The sequence below is a fragment of the Lepeophtheirus salmonis genome, chromosome 5 (genome assembly GCF_016086655.4).
Source record: "Lepeophtheirus salmonis chromosome 5, UVic_Lsal_1.4, whole genome shotgun sequence".
Lineage (NCBI taxonomy): Eukaryota > Metazoa > Arthropoda > Copepoda > Siphonostomatoida > Caligidae > Lepeophtheirus > Lepeophtheirus salmonis.
The window spans coordinates 65,168,209-65,189,110 of NC_052135.2; the positions used below are offsets into that span (position 1 = coordinate 65,168,209).

Here is a 20,902-nt window from a genome sequence, read left to right on the forward strand (position 1 = left end):
TTTTATTCTAAATCAATTGACGATTTGTAGATTACTATTATGAATAAGTACTACGGTGACAATATCATCAATTAAAAAAAAAAATTAAATGGCTTATGTTAAAAAATGGTGCCTAATCGTACCAAAAAAAATGATAGAAAAGTTTGAACTGTTTTGAAAAATATTTAGATGTAACTGAACGGTCCTAAAGTTTTACATTTTTAAAGAAAAAACTCTTTATTAGCTTAAATATGTCTCATATTAAAGCGTATTTAAAAAAATAGTTTTAGATTACTAAATTTGAAATATTCTAAATTAAAAGTTTCTGACCAAACAAAGGTAAAATAATTTTTTTTTAAACATAGCCTTGTTGTAACTCTACGGACATCACTACCAATGCCTGGATCTTTGTACCTCGTCTAAATAGCAGTCAACGTTTTTTTCTGCAAAATAAATGTTCCTAGGACAATTTTTGTTTTTGGCTCAATTACTCTGAGTTAAATTGACTTAAACACGTCAAATTTTAACACAACAAGGCTTTAAATCTCTGCTAATGTTTTACACTTTCAAAAACAAACATTGTATGAAAGCTTGATACTCAATTTTGTTTATTTTTACCATAGCACTCATATCCACTCACACAAACGACTGTTAGATAACAACTACGCGTCAAAAATGGCTAAAACTTTGATGGGTAACTTTCAAATCAATGCTAGATAGATTTGATGAGCTTTTATTTACGAGTACTACCATCATCACGTTGAGGTTGCAAACCTTTCAGACCACCCCTCTATATTTCAATAATTAAATAATAATGATAATAGCTATAGAATAAAAAACATATTGTTCGGGTCGTAAGAATAAAAATTATCGAATTTGTTCTAGGTCATATTTTCTGATATTTTAGTAATTTACCAAATTGTTAAGAATGCACCAAGTAGCTTTGCTCTCACATAACTATTTGATTGTAAATGTTATTTGAGCTTCAACTGTAATGAATCTCTTTCTTTAGATCTTCAATAAAGTATATTCTACTTGTTGTAAGTGTCCAAGAATACTAAATGACAGACAACTCTTAAATAATTGGGTTAAAAAAAACTTTCTTTCAGATGTACATGTATTCTATATAAAAACAAATACATTTATTTATGTGTATATAAATGTACAAAATGGATTGTCTAGACAGCTTACATACAATCATGTATATGTAGTTCAGTTCGTTAAGGGATACAAGTGTAAGAAAAACTATACAAAGTTATACATAAATTTATAAGTCCATGCATAAGATAAGAGTCCTAAGATTAATTTTTTTTGGTCATTATTTTCATAAAATTTATGACAAAACAATTTGTATTTTAAAAACTGTCAAAAATCCCATTTTGCATCATACAAATGCAAAAATTACCCTAGTATAGATCCTTAATTCTACTTTGTGTCTAACAATGACTTACAGAAATAACTCCCGAGCAAATCTTCTGTTTTATTCTATTTCTTTCACTCATTTGAGATTAATTTTTGTTTAGATGTACACTACTCAATTATGATCCGCTATTGATTACAGTCTTGGAATATAAGAAATACTGTTCAGGTTGCAACTACAAAAATACACTTGGCAAATGTCATATTTTTTACAACTATATTTATACCTTCATTATTATATTTAAACCCTTTTTTTTTTGTTTATCATATTAAGTTGTATCTAATAAAACTTACTGTTTCTTATAAAGTTTTTGTGGTACAATTGCGCAAGTAAAAATAATTATATTGATTTTTTTTCTAACTTTAAAGGAGGTAGTACATAGTAATGTGGCTTAGTGCTACCACTTGTAAATAATTTAATCTGTTGTAGGGATTAATTATATTATAGAAGAAAAATAAATCCTTAAAGATTTTTTATAATTAATCTTTTTGTAACTGGAAATTTTTTTAACCAATAATATCTTCGCAACTAAGAATTTCAATGACCTAAATCCTTGTAAGGTAAAAATAGGTTATTTTGTAAAAGATGAGTTATAATTGAGTGCCTTGATAGTTCTGAATTATCCATGATTTAGATAGATCGTTTCTACAAAAATTCCACATCCCAAATATAGATTTGCCTTATTTAATATTCTTATTCATCGGTAAATGTTTTATTCATTTTGTAAGTTTACACCATTGATAAACAAACACATTTATGAAGTATTGTCAGGTGATTTTAAATCACAGCTATGTTGTGTACATTAATTACGAAAAATATTACTGCAGATTTATTATGTATTACTTTACTCATCAATAATTATTATTTTCGAATGTTTTAGAAATAACAACTTTGTTAATTTTTAATAGAATTAAATAAAACTCTTTATAAAATATCAATAAAATAATAGTAATTCAAAATTGCCCTTATTATAGTGTGTATTGCTTAAAACAACAAAAAAATTGGTAATATCCACAATAATTTTCAATTAATCATTTTTAAATTAAATTTAATTGGAATTTTAAGATTTTCAAAATCTTTAAACGACATGGTGTAAAATTTTTTTTTTAATGAATTTTATTCCCAATTGAAGTTAATTAAAAAAAGTAAGACCCTTAATTGGATTAAATTTCACAGAGCTCTTCTTGTAACTAACAAAACTACATCATACAATACAAATTCCCACTTTAAAATAAAATAGAAACTAAATGAATTTGTTATTACTTATTTATCAAATTTTTTCAATTTTAATAAATATATCAGCTATACGCTTCCAACATGGAGTCAATTTCGGTGTTAATCAATTTTGTGACAACTGTGAAGAAGTTATATAGAAACATAATCCAGACTCAATAATTTACTCTACAACGACATAGGCATCACATTTGTTAAACTAGTTTTTAAAACCTATGATTTGACGGTTTGACAATGATTTTTTTTTTTAAATACATTATGGATGCAATTGTAAGTAAATAATGCATGGATAATAAAAATTTAAAAAAAACTATATTAAAATGATATATAGAGAAAATCATTTTTCACAAAATATAAAATCTCAATTAGCAAAAAAAGTTAAATTTATTCAATTTTGACTCGTTGTTATACGCAGCAAATATTTATATTAATAAATGTGGACAGAGAGTATAATTTCGAAAAATCAGAAAGTTATTTTTATGCGTGATTAGGGTGTCATTCGTTTTATTGTTAAGAATAACAACTTTTTTTTTGTTTAAAAGCTACCTAAAAATGATGATGGTTGTAGATCAAAAGAATTTTTGTTATTGAAAAATATTAAGAACCGAAAATGATCATGATCTCTCTGACAGTTTGAAAAAGTTTGGGAGAACAGCAGCTTAGCTTGAATTTCCTTTCATTATATTAGCTACAAGCAGCTGTAAGAAAAAAAAGCAGAAGACAAATACAACTCCGTATGAAGCACGAAAATAGCAGAAATTACAAGACTTTTGATCTTCAATCCTACAATATGTCTAACAAAGACTTACACTTATAAATCTTCAGCGTTATTCTCTGCCATTCATTCGTCAAACAAACGCGTGGATACAATTTAAACTAGGGAGTACTTTAAACTCCTCAAATTGAAAATATAATAGAAACAATTTTGGAAAAAAAAACCACACTTGAAATTCTGAAGATTTACATCCCCTACATAAGATGATTAAGCATATTTGATAGGTATCTAATGATGACCTAATTAATCTAAGTATAGACGCACATATAATATAAATATCCTGTATATACCTATTAATTTGGAGACTGAGATATTGAGTCAATATTTGTTTTCTTCCTTTGACCGAATGAGTAAATCATTCGGCAAAAGCTACATCTATTTGTCTACAAAAACTATAAATACATATAGTAACATATTTTTGTTTGATATAAAACTACTCTATATTCCTTCTTTTGTAGATCCTCACCGAAGTAATCCCATTTGTTGCGGGCTTATTACTCTGTTTGCCCTATACTAATACATAGTAAATAGTGTGGGCTATAAGCTCTTTATACGTCTCTCTTTTTCTCTCAATGTTCTTACTACTACATGCATACTACTTCTAACATAACATGGAATGTATGTTTGATAAACATTTGTTGAATTCCTAACGAGAAAAAGAGGGGGAAGCTACACTACGACTATACAAGACAGAGAAGAAATTACAAGAATAAGAAGAAAATAATAAAAATAACAAGAAGAAGAACGAAGACATACCTCATCATAATTAGATAGTAAAAAAATAAGGATAAAAACTTTAGTTCTTTCTTTTCTTTTTTCTACTTCTTATGCATTATTGGTATATCTTTTTTTCTTTTTCTGTATCTTCAAATTTATCATTCTCAAAAGAGAACACAAAATACAGCCGACAAAATGGTTATTTTACTCCTTTATTTGTCTTTCAAATAAATAAATTAAAGAAGTAGCTCATAGTAAAACATGTGTACACAACGGTTTCTCTCTCAGTATCCGGATTTCTCGTGGTTGTACACCTATGTATAAATGACCAAGAAATTGTGCATTTATTTATTCCATAGTTTAGGATTCATGTAACTATGTACGAGTGTGGTTTTGAAGTTTTCTGACCTTACAAAGCTACAAGACATTTTGTCAGGATATTTATATTTTTCATGATAGTGGTATTCTTACTACACACACTTTTCATTACGATGCTCCCATCTTTGTTAACCATCCAAATAGTTCTCGGTGTTTTTCGCTCCAAAATAATTATTGACGGGGCATATTTATTTAAAAGTTTGTATTCCAAGGTTCTGCACAAAGACATGAGTAACCTATGTAAAAGTCAAGTGGCAAAAAGGGACAGAATATATATGGACCTTCATCTAAAAGTTCTTAAAAAAAAAAAAAAAAACTTTGGTTAAAAAAACAACTTGTTGCCAACGAAAAGGAGTCATATTTGACACAAATAAATTTAATAATTTGTAAAAATTTATTTGAAGAGGTTAGATTTTTAATGTTTTTGGATCCCAAAAGTAAAATGATAGTGTAATTGCAAATTTTTTATTCATATTTAGATCTAATATATTTATAATAAATAATTATAGATATTTTTAATAAACGCTAAATGTTAAAATTCTTATGTTTTTCAATTCCATTATGTCTTATACAAACATGTTATTACTTAAAGATTTTCTTTGTTTAAAAATTAACAGGATTTTGACTTTAAAAAAAAAATATTACGACTCCAAGATGGCTGCCATCTAAAATCAGAAGAACTCTTATAATGTTCTATTATTCAACTTTTTTTTATCTTTTTTACAAATTATTATTTTTAATTATTGGGAAGCGTTGTAAATTGCAGTCAAGGTTTGCAAAAATTCCCCTTCACAGTTTAAAAAAAGTCCCATTATTTGAAAGGTAAAATAAAGACCTATCAATAAAACAAAAGGGTCAAAACTAGTATTAATATATGCTTCTAGTTTAACCTTTTTCTACACAATTTTCACTGGATTGTTCTACTCAATATATCTAATATTACGTAATACATCAATTCATCATATAAATTGAAATGTACAGGGGTTGGCTGAAGTATCCGGACATATTTCTAATTGTTTTTATTTTAAATCTAGTGCTTTTATTTTGCTAAGCTATAACTTCATTTATAAGTACTGTCTAAACGCAAAAACATTTGTTTTTATACTCAATTTGTTCAGTTTCACCATAAAACAGAAAGAAAACAAATGTAAATTCATTTCATAATTGTTTGAGACAGGCAAATATGATAAAGGAATCATTACAGTCACAAAATATGTCAGGAGCACTGTATATGACGTCTTCAAGCGACTGAAGGTGGATAAGAAGCTTTCACATTGCTCATGTGATTTACGCAAAGCCAAAATGTAGAGTCGTCACTTCTTAGCTGGGCTCAAAAGGTCCAGCAATGCTAATCTTGTTTTTTCTAAATGGCTTGTCATGCTCGGAGTAGGTCTATGACCATCAAAGAAACCTTTGCTTGAAGTACAACATCAGAGAAAGGAGTCACCTTCTTAAAATGAAAATGAAGAGGTAAGAAATTCCGCCAAATTTGTAAATCAAATCTATGCATCATAAAGCTATTAAGTGATGAGTCAAACTTCACCTTGGACAGAGTTTACATCCAAAAAATGGTCATTGGCTTACAATGGACAGAGTTAAGGACTGCTCACCCTTTATATCTCGTTTAGATTTGGTAATCAATGATGTGGATAATCATATTGAATGATACAACTACTTAGTGTTCAATTTAAATTTCCTATCTAATCCTTTTTTTTTAAATGTAATTTATCATTATTTAAACTTATTTGTAAACATTGTTTGAAAATTTCTGCCCCCCCATTTAAATACCATAATTTACAGAAATATGTATGTGAAATATGAAAATATTTTTATTTATTTTGTAGTAAAAAATTTAATATCTTAAATTTACATTCAAAATTGATTTAACGTTAATGCATCAAATACAAAAAAGTAAAATGAACAAATTGACCCTATGAAAGATAATATATCTATTTAGTACTTTGATACGTAGAATCTTTTTATAATGGTGTATGAGTGTTGGTAACTTATTCGTAGTTTGTTTGCATACCCATCGTTTTATTTTGATCTATTAATATAAATAGTGCCGGTTTTAAGAAGAGGGCAATGTGGTTTCATGCCCTAGTTCTGCATAATATTTACACAAAAGGGCTCACAATGGGTAAATATTGTTAAATAAAAAAATAAACCTTCCTTTATTTATCAAACCCTCCAAAAGAAAATATAGTAAATATCATTTCTTTTAAAAAAAGTAACCAAAAATATTCATTTTTTACAAAATGGTCAATTGAAAATATAAACATAAATGGCAGCTCAACAATAAAAATGAACTTGAAATATATTTAAAGATTTTTAACTATTTTCTTTAGAAAAAATTATTTAGAATTTTTGTATTAACAAAAGGGTTTGTAAATTTATTTTCTCCCTAGGTCCCGCTCATGGTAAATATTTCCTTGAATATTAGCAACATATTAAATTTAGCTGAATTATACCTTTTAGAAGCCCTTTTATTGATATTTTTGCCTCAATAGTTTACTTTATAAATAAATTTTCGAATAAAACTTTAAAAAAATGGAGACTCTGTTTCATTTCAAATAAAATCATTGATTCTAAATTATATTTTTTTTTTCTGAATTGTATAATATATAATCTTATTTTCATGTAAGTTACTGGTTTTTTAAAAAAAATGACTGAAACCTATAAAAAAGGATACAACTACTTAAAAACTGACTTACTTTTTTTGGAATATAAATTTTTTCTATATCAAACTATTTACATATTATAAAAATCTATACTGATAAAAGGCTTTTACCCGGTTGATTCAATAATTTCCTAACTATGACCGGGGACTGGACTGCAAATTTAAATTGAAATAATTGTGACCACTAATTATTACAAATGTTGGTTCGATTTGAGACGCCTCCTTAGAATTTTTTATTGTAATTTGATCGTAGAAATTTAATCCAGACTCAATTTGAAAAAAATAAATCTTATAGTTTGTTTTAATAGAGACTGGACATACCTGTCCATCAACTTTCTAATTATAACAAAGATGATAATTAAAATTCTATAATTAAATAGTCATGGCTTATGATTGTAAACTGAATTTTACAATTGTTTAGCATTAATTGGTATGCAACTACCACAAAACTTTATAAAATTACGAGGTTCCAGGACGTCAATTCGGCACCCTAATTTAATTATACATATTTACAAACATATAAATTTAACTACTACAAAATTAGTTGCTAATTTATCCGTAATTATATGAATTTATATAAAAGCAAACATAATGAAATAAAAAAATTCAACAAAATAAACACTAGAAATTAAGGAACGTTCATATGACATTTTTATATTTTTTTGGTTAGTCAAATATAAATTAACACCAGAACGACGGATAGGAACGACCCCCTTAAACGACGGTGGATATCAAAAATGATACCCATATATTTTTTAATATTTGTAACTGTTAGTGGTTGATAAAATTAAAATTAATGTGTAAATTTTTATTTTCTCCGAAGATTTATTATTTATTTAAAAAATAAACATAACTTTTATAATAACACATATAAAGAAATTAGCATTTTTTTACAAGTTACAATTTTTTTTTCAATATCAATACAAGGCTTGCATACGAATCTCTTACGTTTACAACAGGTTTTGCTTGCTAAGTGCCGTGATTTTTTTGTACAATTGACTGTACACCAGCTTCTATTTTTAGTTGAACAGTTTGATTGTGATTGAAATAATTGATTATTTTCTTCTATATCATCCTTTGATTCATCATCTTCACCAATAAATTTGGTAATCAAATTATTCAAAAACGACGAGTTATTTTCTTACTAGTCACTTCTCTGTACAAGATAACAGCATTTATAACAGCAAAATCCAAAATATTATAAAAAACTTGTAAAGGTCATCGGCGAGAGGACATTTTGGTGGAATAAAGTCTTGTCACTTGATCTAGAATATCAACTCCATACTTAGTTTCATTATAATACTGGATTGATTCTGGTAACCTTTTTCGTACATCTAAAACTTTAACACTTTTGTGAATAGAGCTCAAAATTAAAACATTTTGTTTTTTTCCCTTGATAAGAAGTCAATGTTTTGCCACTATTTACAAAGATTAAGCTTGAAAATAGTGTTCGTTTGGTAGCTTTTAGTTCAGGAGGTATTTCTTTGCGAGCATGATTCATAGTTCCTAAAATAGTCGTCCTATATTTCTGAAGTTCATTTGCCAGAGACAATTACGTAAAGAAATTATCTGTTGTAACATTCCTCCCTTTATCCAAATTTGGTTCCATTAGCTTCATTACGACATATTCTGATAAAGATTTATTTGTTGGTCTTTGAGAATCTTTTCCCAAGTAAGGAAATCTATTTACCAAGTATTTGGACGATGCATCAACTGCTAAACCAAAATTTTATTCCAAATTTATGAGGCTTTTTAGCCATATATTGGGATATATTAGATTTTGTTGGGAATAGTTGCTCATCAATGGTAATATTTTCACCTGGCCTGTATGATGACTTACAATTTTCGACAAATCGATCCCATACCATTGAAATCAAGGCAAACTTGTCGTTTTGAAGTCTTTGTGATCTTGTGGAACGAATATCAAAGCGGATATATCTCAATAATTCCTTATATCTGTCACGAGGGATAGTATTCCTAAAAAGATTGAACCCCAATTTTCTTGACCAAATGACTTCTGTCGGCTGCCCTTTGGCTAAGATTCCTCTCGCATACATTATTGCAATCAATTGGAGTATATCTCATTTTCCGCTTGTCCATACATCATTCTTAAGCTTTGAACGAGCCTCAACTATTGTACCTTTTAAAATGTGATCAATAATATAATTATCGATCAAGAGTAAAAAAGTTGATAATGTTTTATTTGTAATGATGTTACGTTTTGCAAATGATGATGGACCTGAGACTTCCTTCAAAATGTTTTCTTGGCCAAAACGGGCTGAAATTTCACCATTTCCTATTTGTTTGTGCCAGATTGTGTTATCCTTGTCAACATACATTGACTCTTCTAATAAGTCAGTTGATTTATGTTTCTTAGAAGACGGGAATTGAGTCACTTGATTGGATCCTGGCATTTCTTGAAAAGTTAAATATGCAAATTAGTTGTCAATAAATACATCTAGTATATAGCAAAACTAATAATGGTATTCAAGAAATTTACTTACCGACATGCTTGTCAAAAACATCAGAATAGTCATCAGAATCAGAATAACTTGATTGAGGGGGTTGGACATATTCTTCATCTTTTTCCAATTCAAAATCCTCACCTTCTGAATTGGAGTACGATGTGGACTAAATATAATGTCTTATTTCTTCAATGGATAATTTTTTCTTGGACATCCTTGCACAATAAAAGTTAGAAGCAGAAGGGATTGTTCAGAAAAATCTACGTTTATATTTATACTAGAAATGTACACGATTCCTATCTACAAAAGTGTATTCATGATTGAACTTGCTTCAAACAGGCCTGTTCATACACAATTGTAAAACAAACATATTATTTGAAATGATTGGGTATCAAATATGATACCCACGACTGTCTAGGTAGTGTTCACTGTACCAACGAAACGAATACTAATTTTAATTTATAATATAGTTTTTGGTGATTAATAAAATGAATTAGGAGAATTCATGAACTAATAAGCAAATACAATCAAGAAGTTTCTCACAATATTTCATTGAACCCTAAATGAGTACCAAAAATGATACCCTCGTCATTCTAGTGTTAACTGTTTTGTGGAGCATTTTACCTATAAATAACCATTTGTAAAAAAAAAGAATAAATAAAATGTAAAGTACAAAGATTAAATAGTTTTATGCAAATTTTAGTTTAAATGAAAGACGGAGGGCATATTGACGGCAAAGTGTTCCTATATTAACAACCTCAGATTCAAAAAGTTTTATATCCAAAGATAAAATTATTAAATGTTTAAATAAAAACATGTAGTATATGGATTTATGTTTTATTCAACTCAACATGAGAAGTACTTTAGTGCCATGACTTTTTATTAAATTTTTTGAAGTGAGGTGGAATGGACTGCAATAATTTTAGCAATAATAATAAGGGTACATACCTTTCAGCTTCAAAAATGTATTTTTGTAAGTGTATATCCTATGTTTGTAGTTTTGTATGTAAGTATATATAAATTAGACTGTTCCGTTTTTTAGTTATTTTTTTTTTCCATTACAGAAAGAGGTTTTCTGTTAATTTTGGCAAAGTATTAGTCTCTCAGACCTTTTTTTAAGTAGAACAAGCAATTATAATTAAAAAGTGCTATTTTTGGGTCAAGATTAGTCTCTTACACCGTCCCAAATATGATGATAATATGAATCAAAATAGAACTATTAGTTTTTGATTTATTCGTTAACTTATTTTCCATCCTGTTTTTAATAATTCTCGGTTTTTCTATAACTTGTACTTTCTCTGCTTTGTCACAGATGTAAACTAATTAAAGTGATAGTTGCTCAATCAAAAAGAGGAAAATTTGTATATCTTAAAACTATTAAATTGTTCAAAACAAAATAATAATTTTTTTATAAAAATGATAATGTTGGACTTGTATAAGTTTATTTGGCACGGTACGAGAGGCTTAATAATGAACCATTTTGACCTAAAAAACAATTTTTTTTAGGTTAAGCCATGAGTTTAAAAATATTTCCTAATTTGACTAGCTGCTTTTAAGGAAATTATAACTTTTTAAATAAAAATTGATTTTTAAGTCCTAAAATTTGAAAATATTATTCTCTGTGTGCAAGGGTAAAAATATTATCCAAAAAAAAGGAACATTCTAATTTAGATATGTATAACTATCTAGCAACAGCTCGTCTTTCTAATGAGAGGGAGTACGTAATAAATCTATATGATTACGAGGATTCATGTCTAGAAATATATGTAAACCTGCATATTCACAATGTTTATAAATGGATACATGTAAAATTTACATAGGGTTACACATGTAAGTACGTATACATATTTGTACATATATACAACTAATTAATTTTAACTAATTAGTTTTGTTTTCCATTTTGTAGCTTTCAACACATTTTTCTTCAATTTAAACACAGCAGTAGAGGTGTGGGGGATCACGTTTGAGTCCAATCAGTTTGACCAAAATATACGATATTATTTTATTTATTTACGAGCAGGAGCACCTGGCATTGTTATTAGATGAACAGACAAAAAGGCAGATAAATTTTGCTTCAGGCAATGAGCTTTAACTACACACACTAGTTGCTAATTTATATTTTTTAAGATGAAGTATTCAATTAAACTTCAGGCGCACTGAAATATGAAGCCTTCACAAGCAGACAAACTTTGCTTTATTTAAATAAATTTGTTAATTGAATAGCATACAATTGTGCCAAATACTGTCGAATCTTAATTGAAAATTAAAAAATAATAGTAAAGGACATGTAATCATATCGAATAAAAAAAAATGGTAATGTACAATACTTTAAAGTTATAAAGTAATGTAAGACACAATCAAAGATATTAAAAGAGATTCAGGCTGTTTTTAAGATATTTAAAACTGGTAAGGGAAGTAACTAGGTATAATAATATACATAAAACTTTTAGTTTTATTAAAGTTTTCAATATATGAGTACATTATAATATTACATGTTTGCATGTTGTAAACATCCATTCAAAGATGTTTACAACAAAAAAAAAATAACATTGTTGATATTGTTTTTGGAGAAGCTGAAATACACTATCGCATCACTAAAGTTTTTATAAAACAAGTCGGCTGTTCCCTTTTTCCCCCTTCATAATATGAATAATTTGTCATAACATATCAGTGGATTGAAAAAAGGCTTGTACAAAGTTTTTGAGATCATACGACAATTACCAACTACATGATACAAATTACATTGTTCAAAACAACTTTTAACGAATGATATTGCAGTTTGAACATTTTAGATTACGGATAATAAATATTTTATTGAAAAAAAAATAATAGTTGGCTGCATTGAGCATATGTGGTGTCAAAGATGAGAAGATACGTCAGAAAATGTTAAAGAAAATATATCAAATATTCTTAAAAGATCAATTGAATTTATGAATAATTTTTGAGATACAAAAAAGTAATCAACACATTTGGCACAATTGAAGTTCATAAGAAGTAAATGCATATTCAAAATTGAGGCCAGATAATGGTATAATTAATTTAAGAAGTACAAGCCAAGGAAAGTCTTTGAGTCGAAAACTGGAATATATCTTTGGAAAATGTTGTTACTTTTATGGGCGTGAATTAAACTATTTTTGATTAACCTACAAGTAACTATGACTTTGATTAATTGTTCCTCATTATTTTGAAAATTCAGACGTTTTAGTGTGCAATTAGCAAAGTGATAATTTATAGTGATCTTTGTCAACAGATATTTCAACTTTCAAAGTTACTAATATATGTATAGTTCATTTTTTTTTTCTATACTTTAAAAATATTGTACAAAATTTGATAAAAATAACTACTCAAAAATTAATTTGATTATGGAAATAAAGTCAACATAATCAATATGATGGAATAATAATAAAATTATTTGTAAGGCTTCAAGGGTCGCCTAGAGCGTGTCATTGAAGCTAATGGCACTGACATTGATTAAATTTTATTCCTTGCAAATCTAATAGTTAGTTTATTTAAGATAAGGTATCTCCCAAATATAAGCCATAATGAAAAATCAAAACTCACTGATTATCAGTGATATATCTTTATCTTTAGTGAAATTACCAAAAGTGTGATCCTAAAAATATGACTAATCTGATTTCCAAAATAAAAATTATTGCCTTTATTGGACATAATAATGTAACCCATTGACGATGATTTTTTCGAAGCTTTGTGGACCGGGATTTTGGGTGAAATTGTCTGAAATTCTGCTTTGTTTCACAAAATAAAGTTAAAAACGAGAGAAGTCCCTACAAATCGATGAAAGCGGTTGGTGGCAAAATCGACGTAGCGTTTTGTTCAACTATACTTTGTGTCATCAAGTGTTTATAGCAATACCACAACTATGCACGTAACAAGGGATAGCTTTTAACCCTGCCAAACAGGGAGAAAAGGGTCAACCGAACCAAGCCTTTGTTCAAGCTAAAACAGTAGTCTTCTGTGAAAGACCATGTACGGTTCTTCTTGGTTGATAAAAATTTATGTCAAACCAAGAAGTATAACTTTGAAGAACAATATTTTTTTTACCAAAAAGTCCTTAAGTATTACTAGAATTATAAAGATCAAGTAACCACAACCACTTATAGTTATGGACGTTGTTAGGAGCGAAGGTCACTTTATACCAACCTTCATCTATAAGCAGGTCCTGAAGGTTAATACCAAAGTCTACATCAGTGTTTTACATACCAAAGTCTTCTCCTGGATCAGCAGTATTATGATAGACCAAGCTTGGATCTGGCAGCAAGAAGGGGTACCGTTAAACAGCAAAAAAACACTCAATTTTCTTGAATCTGATAATGTAATGTACGTTCAGCCGAGTTCATGAGCTCATAACTTACCGTAATTTATTCTTTTAGTCTATTTTGTCTAGGGCAATATTGAACAGGGTTTCAAGGAAGATCCCCACAGCACCACAAGGTCCTTGAGGGCTGGGGTAAAATTGGCATTCCAGACTTTACCCAAAAAGGAAGTGGGGCTTATCTGGGAACATTGTGAACGTTTGATCCGATGCAAGAGCCATTTTATCGATTGAAGGTTCGTCTCCGAAGTTTTAATGGGTTTATAAAATTCGACAATAATTTGTTGAAGAATACTATTGTAATCAGATTTGAGAAAAATTATTCTTCCTTACTTTTATGTTGATGTTTAAAATATGGAAGAGCTTTAATATCAATTTGAATGTTGGATGGACTAAATACCCGAGGGAAGGTCTCTAGTTAAGGTTTGAAGGGAAGTAACACACGGTCCAATATATAAGAGAAAGTACTCTTCTAAATACTACTTTGTTCCATTTCTTTTTTTTGAAATGCTTGGTGAACATAAAATTGTATTTGATATGGAAATATACAATAGATAGAGTTTATTATAACAATAATATCAAAATATTGAAAAAAAACAACGTAGAAAATTAAGTGTATACCGTAGAAAAAGTAATATACAAGAAGTGTTGAATACTTGACGGTTTGTTTACAAGTCCTATCTCTGTAATATATATATAATATAAATATTATACATATAAAAAGCAATATATTGGATTATTGGTTGTAGCAAAAAGGGGGTAGGGCGGCAGAGAAGATAGGTACTACACTTTCATTTTTTTTTATCTATAACTATTTATTTATATAGGCACAGGAAATGAATAGTTTCCTCAGAGAGAAGAAATGGGTTATTTGGTGTACATATGTTTGTGTCGTCTTGTTGTATATTACGATGTGTGGTTATTATATGTACAATGTATCAATGTTATGTAGAGAATGGTCTTGTTTGATGATCCTTATCATATTTCACGCATGTAACCCTTCATCCCATTCATATTTGTTGTTCTCATTTATGTCAAAAAGATTAACGACAATCTAACCTTTTCTAAATTATTATATATTATCGGTAGTACCCAATATTACTTGGAGCTTTTAAGTGTCAACAAACAGACAAACTTCGATATTTACCTTACTTATTAATATGGAAGATGATTCCACAACAAATTATTAGTATTACTCTCTGTTTTTCATGACCACTGTCACACATAATACTTAATACGCGAATATTCTCTTCTTAAGAACAGGCTACGAACAAAAAGAACCCATGTAGAAATAAGCTTACGATTTACAATAAAATATTTGGTGAATCCCCTTTTCTTTTCTATGGTGTGGTCGACTATAGACATAGACAATTTTTTGTAAAAAAATGAGTTATTTTTGGACAATTAAACAAACAAAACAACAGACAACCCTTGTTATTTTAAGAAGTAGAAGGTTCCCCATTATGAAATAATTGTGGAAATGACATCGTAATATTTAACTTATTTTTAAATATTGACAAAAATAATTTTTTCCTTCCCTAATTGGTTAGATGGAGTTGCTCCGATCGCGTATAAGTAAACAATATATATAGTGTGAAAATTAATCAAACGGATCTAATAAATATCTTGATGTCAATATACCCGTAAAATAAAACTTATAAATTTTTATTTCTTGGAGTGATTGGGATTCAAACTAAGGCAAACTAATTGTAAACAAATTACTAGAGCCGAGCAAGATATTTATTAAAATACAATAAATAAACGAAAAACTAATTTTTTTGACTCTACCATCAAGTTTTCTATTAGAGACAATCAAAAACCTATGTTAACTAAATATCTTATTTTGAAGGCTAATGACAAACATAATAGTTATTTTGTTTTCAAAATATTCCTTAACTGGCCCAGTAGCCCAATAAGAAAAATTATTTATTTAATAACAGTAAAACTTTTTTTTTGAAAATTGTCTGTCCTAATTAATTATATTTCAATTTGAATTACTACACTGATTTCATAATCTCACCAAGGTGTTTTTAATTACAGTTAAAGGTCGCAAAAATTATTTATAACAAACAAAAAAAAAAGATTTTTTACTAGGCCATGTCGGAGCCAAATACAGTCACCAATATCAAATATAAAGTCTGTACTGGAGCTACTAACATAGTTGAATTTTTTACTCATGCTAGGAATTCCATTCCAAATCACACAACTTTAGCAGTATACGTTGACTTTTGATGCTGTATTTTTTGCTCACTAGGCACCTTAAATAGTGTTTATAAAATTCTATTACTGAGTTGTGATCAAATATCTAAATAGTGTATTTGCAAATTCTGAAAAGAAATATATACATATATATAATGGAAGATGACAATAGGTAAACATTACAGAAATTGAAGCTAAGCATGAAATAAATGTTTGAGTTCATAATGCAAAACGGATCTCACTTTCTTCTTTGACACATCTACGTTTAGAAATATTTGAGGTTATAGTAATAGCCCTTATTCACCTTTGAGACAATTCCAAGACCAAAAATAAGATAAATAAAACTTAATTAAAAGTATTTTGTGATTAGGAAAGTGTCTTTACTGATTCTGTATCTTGTTCCAAACTAAAATTATTTCCTTTATATGATACAAAATTATACAACATGACATTTTTATTTAGATCTTTATAACTTATTCTTTATTTAAAAAAAAAAAGTTTTAAAAAAAATATTCATCTTCAAAGATTTTTGTTTTATTAATTATTTTTAGAATGATCCCATTTATATGAAGGTGTATTGTTAAACATACAATATTATCTATATATTTTTTTACACTTTTAATGTCTTATAAGGATATCACACGCCAAAATAAATAATAATACCACACGTTGTACAAATTCAAATAAAATATTTATTTTTGAAATATTGTAATTCCCTACCCTCCACGAATTTTTTTTTTTTTGTTTATATCCGACAATATCTTTAAAAAAAAAAGATCAGACTGTACTTTCTTATACGACCTGATAGTTATCGTCGAATGAATTTTCATTATGTTTTCTTTTGTTAAATACGAAATTGGAGCATCTATTGATGTGGACAATCAAGTTAGAAAGTATATTTGGTCGAGTCCTTATCACCTCCTTTGGTACTAACCCTTGGAGATCATAGAAGTAAACTTCTTCAGATCTTAAGGAGTGGAGAATATTCTTAGGGTTTAGCATTTGTCAATTTAAGAGAACATCTAAATTTCAAATAGAATATATTTTATTTTTATTTTATAACTTCTTATTACTATTACTGAAATACTGGGATACAACTTATATTTTTATTCCTAAATCCTGAAACCTTTACCGAACAGAAATATAATTGATTAGAATGATTATATATGATTCTCATCAAACCATAAGTACACCACACAGCAACTATATTGTTTTCTCTTGGTCGACAAACTTAAGTTTGTTTTATAAACTCAACATACTTTGTAAAGTGCCCAAGACTTGATTGCACATTGACATTTTAAAATAACCCAAATAAGCTTTCCTAATTATAATCTAACTTATAAATTAGTAATACCCACATATATGTGTAGCAAAATATTATTGAATTATTTGAACAGAAACATATTGAAAGATTAGTTGAAGACAGTTTCGAAAATTAAAATTAAACCATTTTGATCTTATAAATGGGATAAGAAAATCAAAACAAAGTTTAACAGAGATCAATAAGAAATTTATTGATATAAGAATATTAAATGAAAAAATACTTTGAAGTTACAGATTTCTAGATCATTTTTCATTATGATTTCTTATTTAAGTTATTTATACTTATAATATGTACAATCGTAAAAATATTAATTTTTATAAGTTTTAAATGAAATATATAAATTTATCTAAAATAAGAAATATGGGTTATGTACAAGATTCAAGGCAAATAAAAAACATTTGAAAATTACATATTTAAAACTTTGACAAAAATTTTATTAATATCATTCTTAATTTGGTAATTGTGTTACAAATGAAAAATGATTATTAACAAAAATAGTCCCAAAATACTATTATTCTAGATATTTGTGGGTCCTGATGGGTCAAACAAAAACTGTGCAAATTTTTTGTTGCCTATTATAATTAATAGTTGTGAAAAACAAACTTAATAGGACTCAGTTTTTGGAAAATCATCCTAGGTTAATTTTTTAGTTGACGGACCTTATATATACATATTATTTTTATAAAATGAAAGTTTCATGATGACAATCCCTTAATACGCCTATTACATTATTAAATTATGACCAATCGGCGTCTCAATATAATAGAAGTCGAAAATGATGTCTAATGGAAAAATGAAGATAAATAATAATCATATTATGTCTAAGAAAATATCAAATTTAATTTCGTAAAAGAGACACTTTTTTTCTCGTCAAGAAAATAGCTGTCATATTATATATATATATGTAATGTGTACATTTATTTCCCCTTCTTAGTTTCTCTTCTTTTAAAAAAAGAAAGAAAGCTCTGTTTAATAGTCAGTCCAAAAAGTGAGAATACCCCAGGCTAGAGGAAGTAATTGAATTGAAGTACATATCAAAATTTTGTGATTTAAAAAAATGTGATCCTGAAAATAATGCTTTAAAGTGTGTGATTATTGTGTTAGATTTTCTTGTATTAAATTATTTTTGCTACATATTTGCAAAGATGAAGAAAGTAAAATAATCAATTTGAATCTGATTGTAAATGTATTTATTCAGTTAAAAAGTGCTAATTTTATATGTAATTGGTATTAAGAATATGGTCCATTAAAAGTGGGCCGATAAAAGAGTTAGGCCATTATATAAAGTAAAAAACCAAGCCCCATAATTGTAATATATGGCTAAATGTAATATGCATTACAAAAAACTGCTCTTTTTTTTTGTTAATCGTTTGCTGTATTGCGTAAACACTTTATTTGAACTTACCAATCTCCAATTAATTTTTTGATTCTAATCACAGTATTTATGGATATAGTATTTTCTAATATAGAAGCAAAATCTTAGGTATTTTTGAGTTTTAACTTTATATATATTGAATTAAACTTTAGTTTCAATAAAATTAACCTCCTTTCATTTTGAGTTTCTTTAAAAATATGCAAAATCCATAAACATAATCTAAACTCAAAATAAAGTAATTTTTTTTAAACAACATAATATTTTTATATTGTGCAGACAAGTAAATAAAAAGTTTTATGACTTGTCAATTAATGTTCTACTAAAGAAACTAATACGCTCCTCTCATGTTCTGCGATACACAAAACCTAAGAAAAGAGTGTTGGGAAACACTTCTACTTGAATCAAAATAAAGAGGAATCCAGATTTTTTGTGGCTAGTCCCTAAATTAAATCATTGACTGATGCCTAAAACACACATTTTCATTATTTTTTTTTTATTTGATTTAAAAAAATGATTAGTTTAGGTATGGTTAATAAAATATTGAATGGCTTCCTTTACCCCAAAAGTATCATACTCAAAAAATTTTAAAAACAATATTGTAAACCAATTTCTCTTTTTTGAAACAATATTTCTCAAAACTCTTTTATTTTTTCTAACAAATTCATGCCATTTTATCCTATCAGATATTTTCTCCGCTATTCTAGTAATAACTTTGTCGATATCCTGCCCAACTGTACTTATATCTAGAGATAGCTTGTAATTTATATACTGTCTACTAGCAAAGGATTATCCAGCATTACTCGGGCTAACGAGGAAGAGAGAGTTCATATTTAAAATGGTCAAATCAATGGAGACAATTAAAAAATTATTCAGAAAATACTTCTATAAACAAATATTTATAATATGAATAATTCGTTGTTGTCCGAAAAGATCCTGAAAATTCTGGTTCTTTTGGACTCTTCACACTACATCAATCCGGTTAAGTAAGGTAATATACAAAAAAAAATTCTGATTATTGCATCTTGTAACCTTAGTAGTATTATTAAGAATATATAAAAAAAATTGTGTTATAAACTTCAAATAACATACCAAGATATAAACATAGATCTCAATAATTGTTTAAATGAGAATTCAATTTTTTATTTTTTCCAAAAATTCCCTAATCGAAATTTGTATCTATTGGAATTGTTAAAGAAACACAAAACTATCAATATTTTTTTCGTATTTGCAAAAACAAAACAATTTTGAAAAATAATATTGCCGATAAAATAACCCTCGCTGACTGGTCATTTTTGCAAATATTCCAAAAATTATGTCATAAAATATTCTTAAAATTAAATACATTACTTTAATTTGATAGAAATCTAAAAAATTTTGTCCAGAATCTATAGTTTTGTGGTATTTGCTTTTAAAAAAATTTAAAGTTGTCGTTCCATGAAAAAATGAAAAAAAAAAAAAATTGAAAAATTATACAGAAAATGCCAGATATATCAGTTAAACATCAATTTCTATTTGGCAAATTTATAAGCAAACTAATCTTCTACGAACTTTTTTCCTTTTTAATAATCCCATATTCCATTGGAAGGTCATTTTTTTGTACTTTTCACAGATTTTATTTATTCTCTTATACTTTTTATTTTTATTTTCAGTAAAATTATATAACGTAGTTACTTGTTTAGTTGTTTCTTGAAACATCAATTTCTTTTTGATAAATAACTCAAACCACTTTCTAGTCTCCTTGAACTGAACAAACAGTTTTTGGTTTGGGTATAACATAAGCTCCCCTTATAAGATCCACCCCCCCAAAAAAAAAATTGACACTCCCTTCTTAGGCCGTCCAAGCTCAAGAGAGGGACCTATATATAATTTCATCCCTCTATGGTCAACGGCGTGGGAACGTATAAAGGACATGCACACACATACATATACAGATTACTTTTCACGTCTTCCGTTGTTATAATACTTTTTCTCCAAATCTTTGTTGCGGTATTTTAGTCCATACAAACTCTTCCTGGAAAATTTAC

At 27.6% G+C, this 20,902-nt stretch overlaps 1 long non-coding RNA gene across 1 annotated transcript; it reads right to left on the minus strand.

Annotated features, from left to right (window-relative positions):
- Nucleotides 1–7,053: 7,053 nt before the first annotated feature.
- On the minus strand, nt 7,054–9,593 carry LOC139905515 (uncharacterized). The gene is made up of 2 exons (XR_011780356.1): nt 9,401–9,593; nt 7,054–9,322 (listed from the first exon to the last, which is right to left on the minus strand). It is a non-coding gene; the product is annotated as an uncharacterized lncRNA (long non-coding RNA).
- Nucleotides 9,594–20,902: the final 11,309 nt, after the last annotated feature.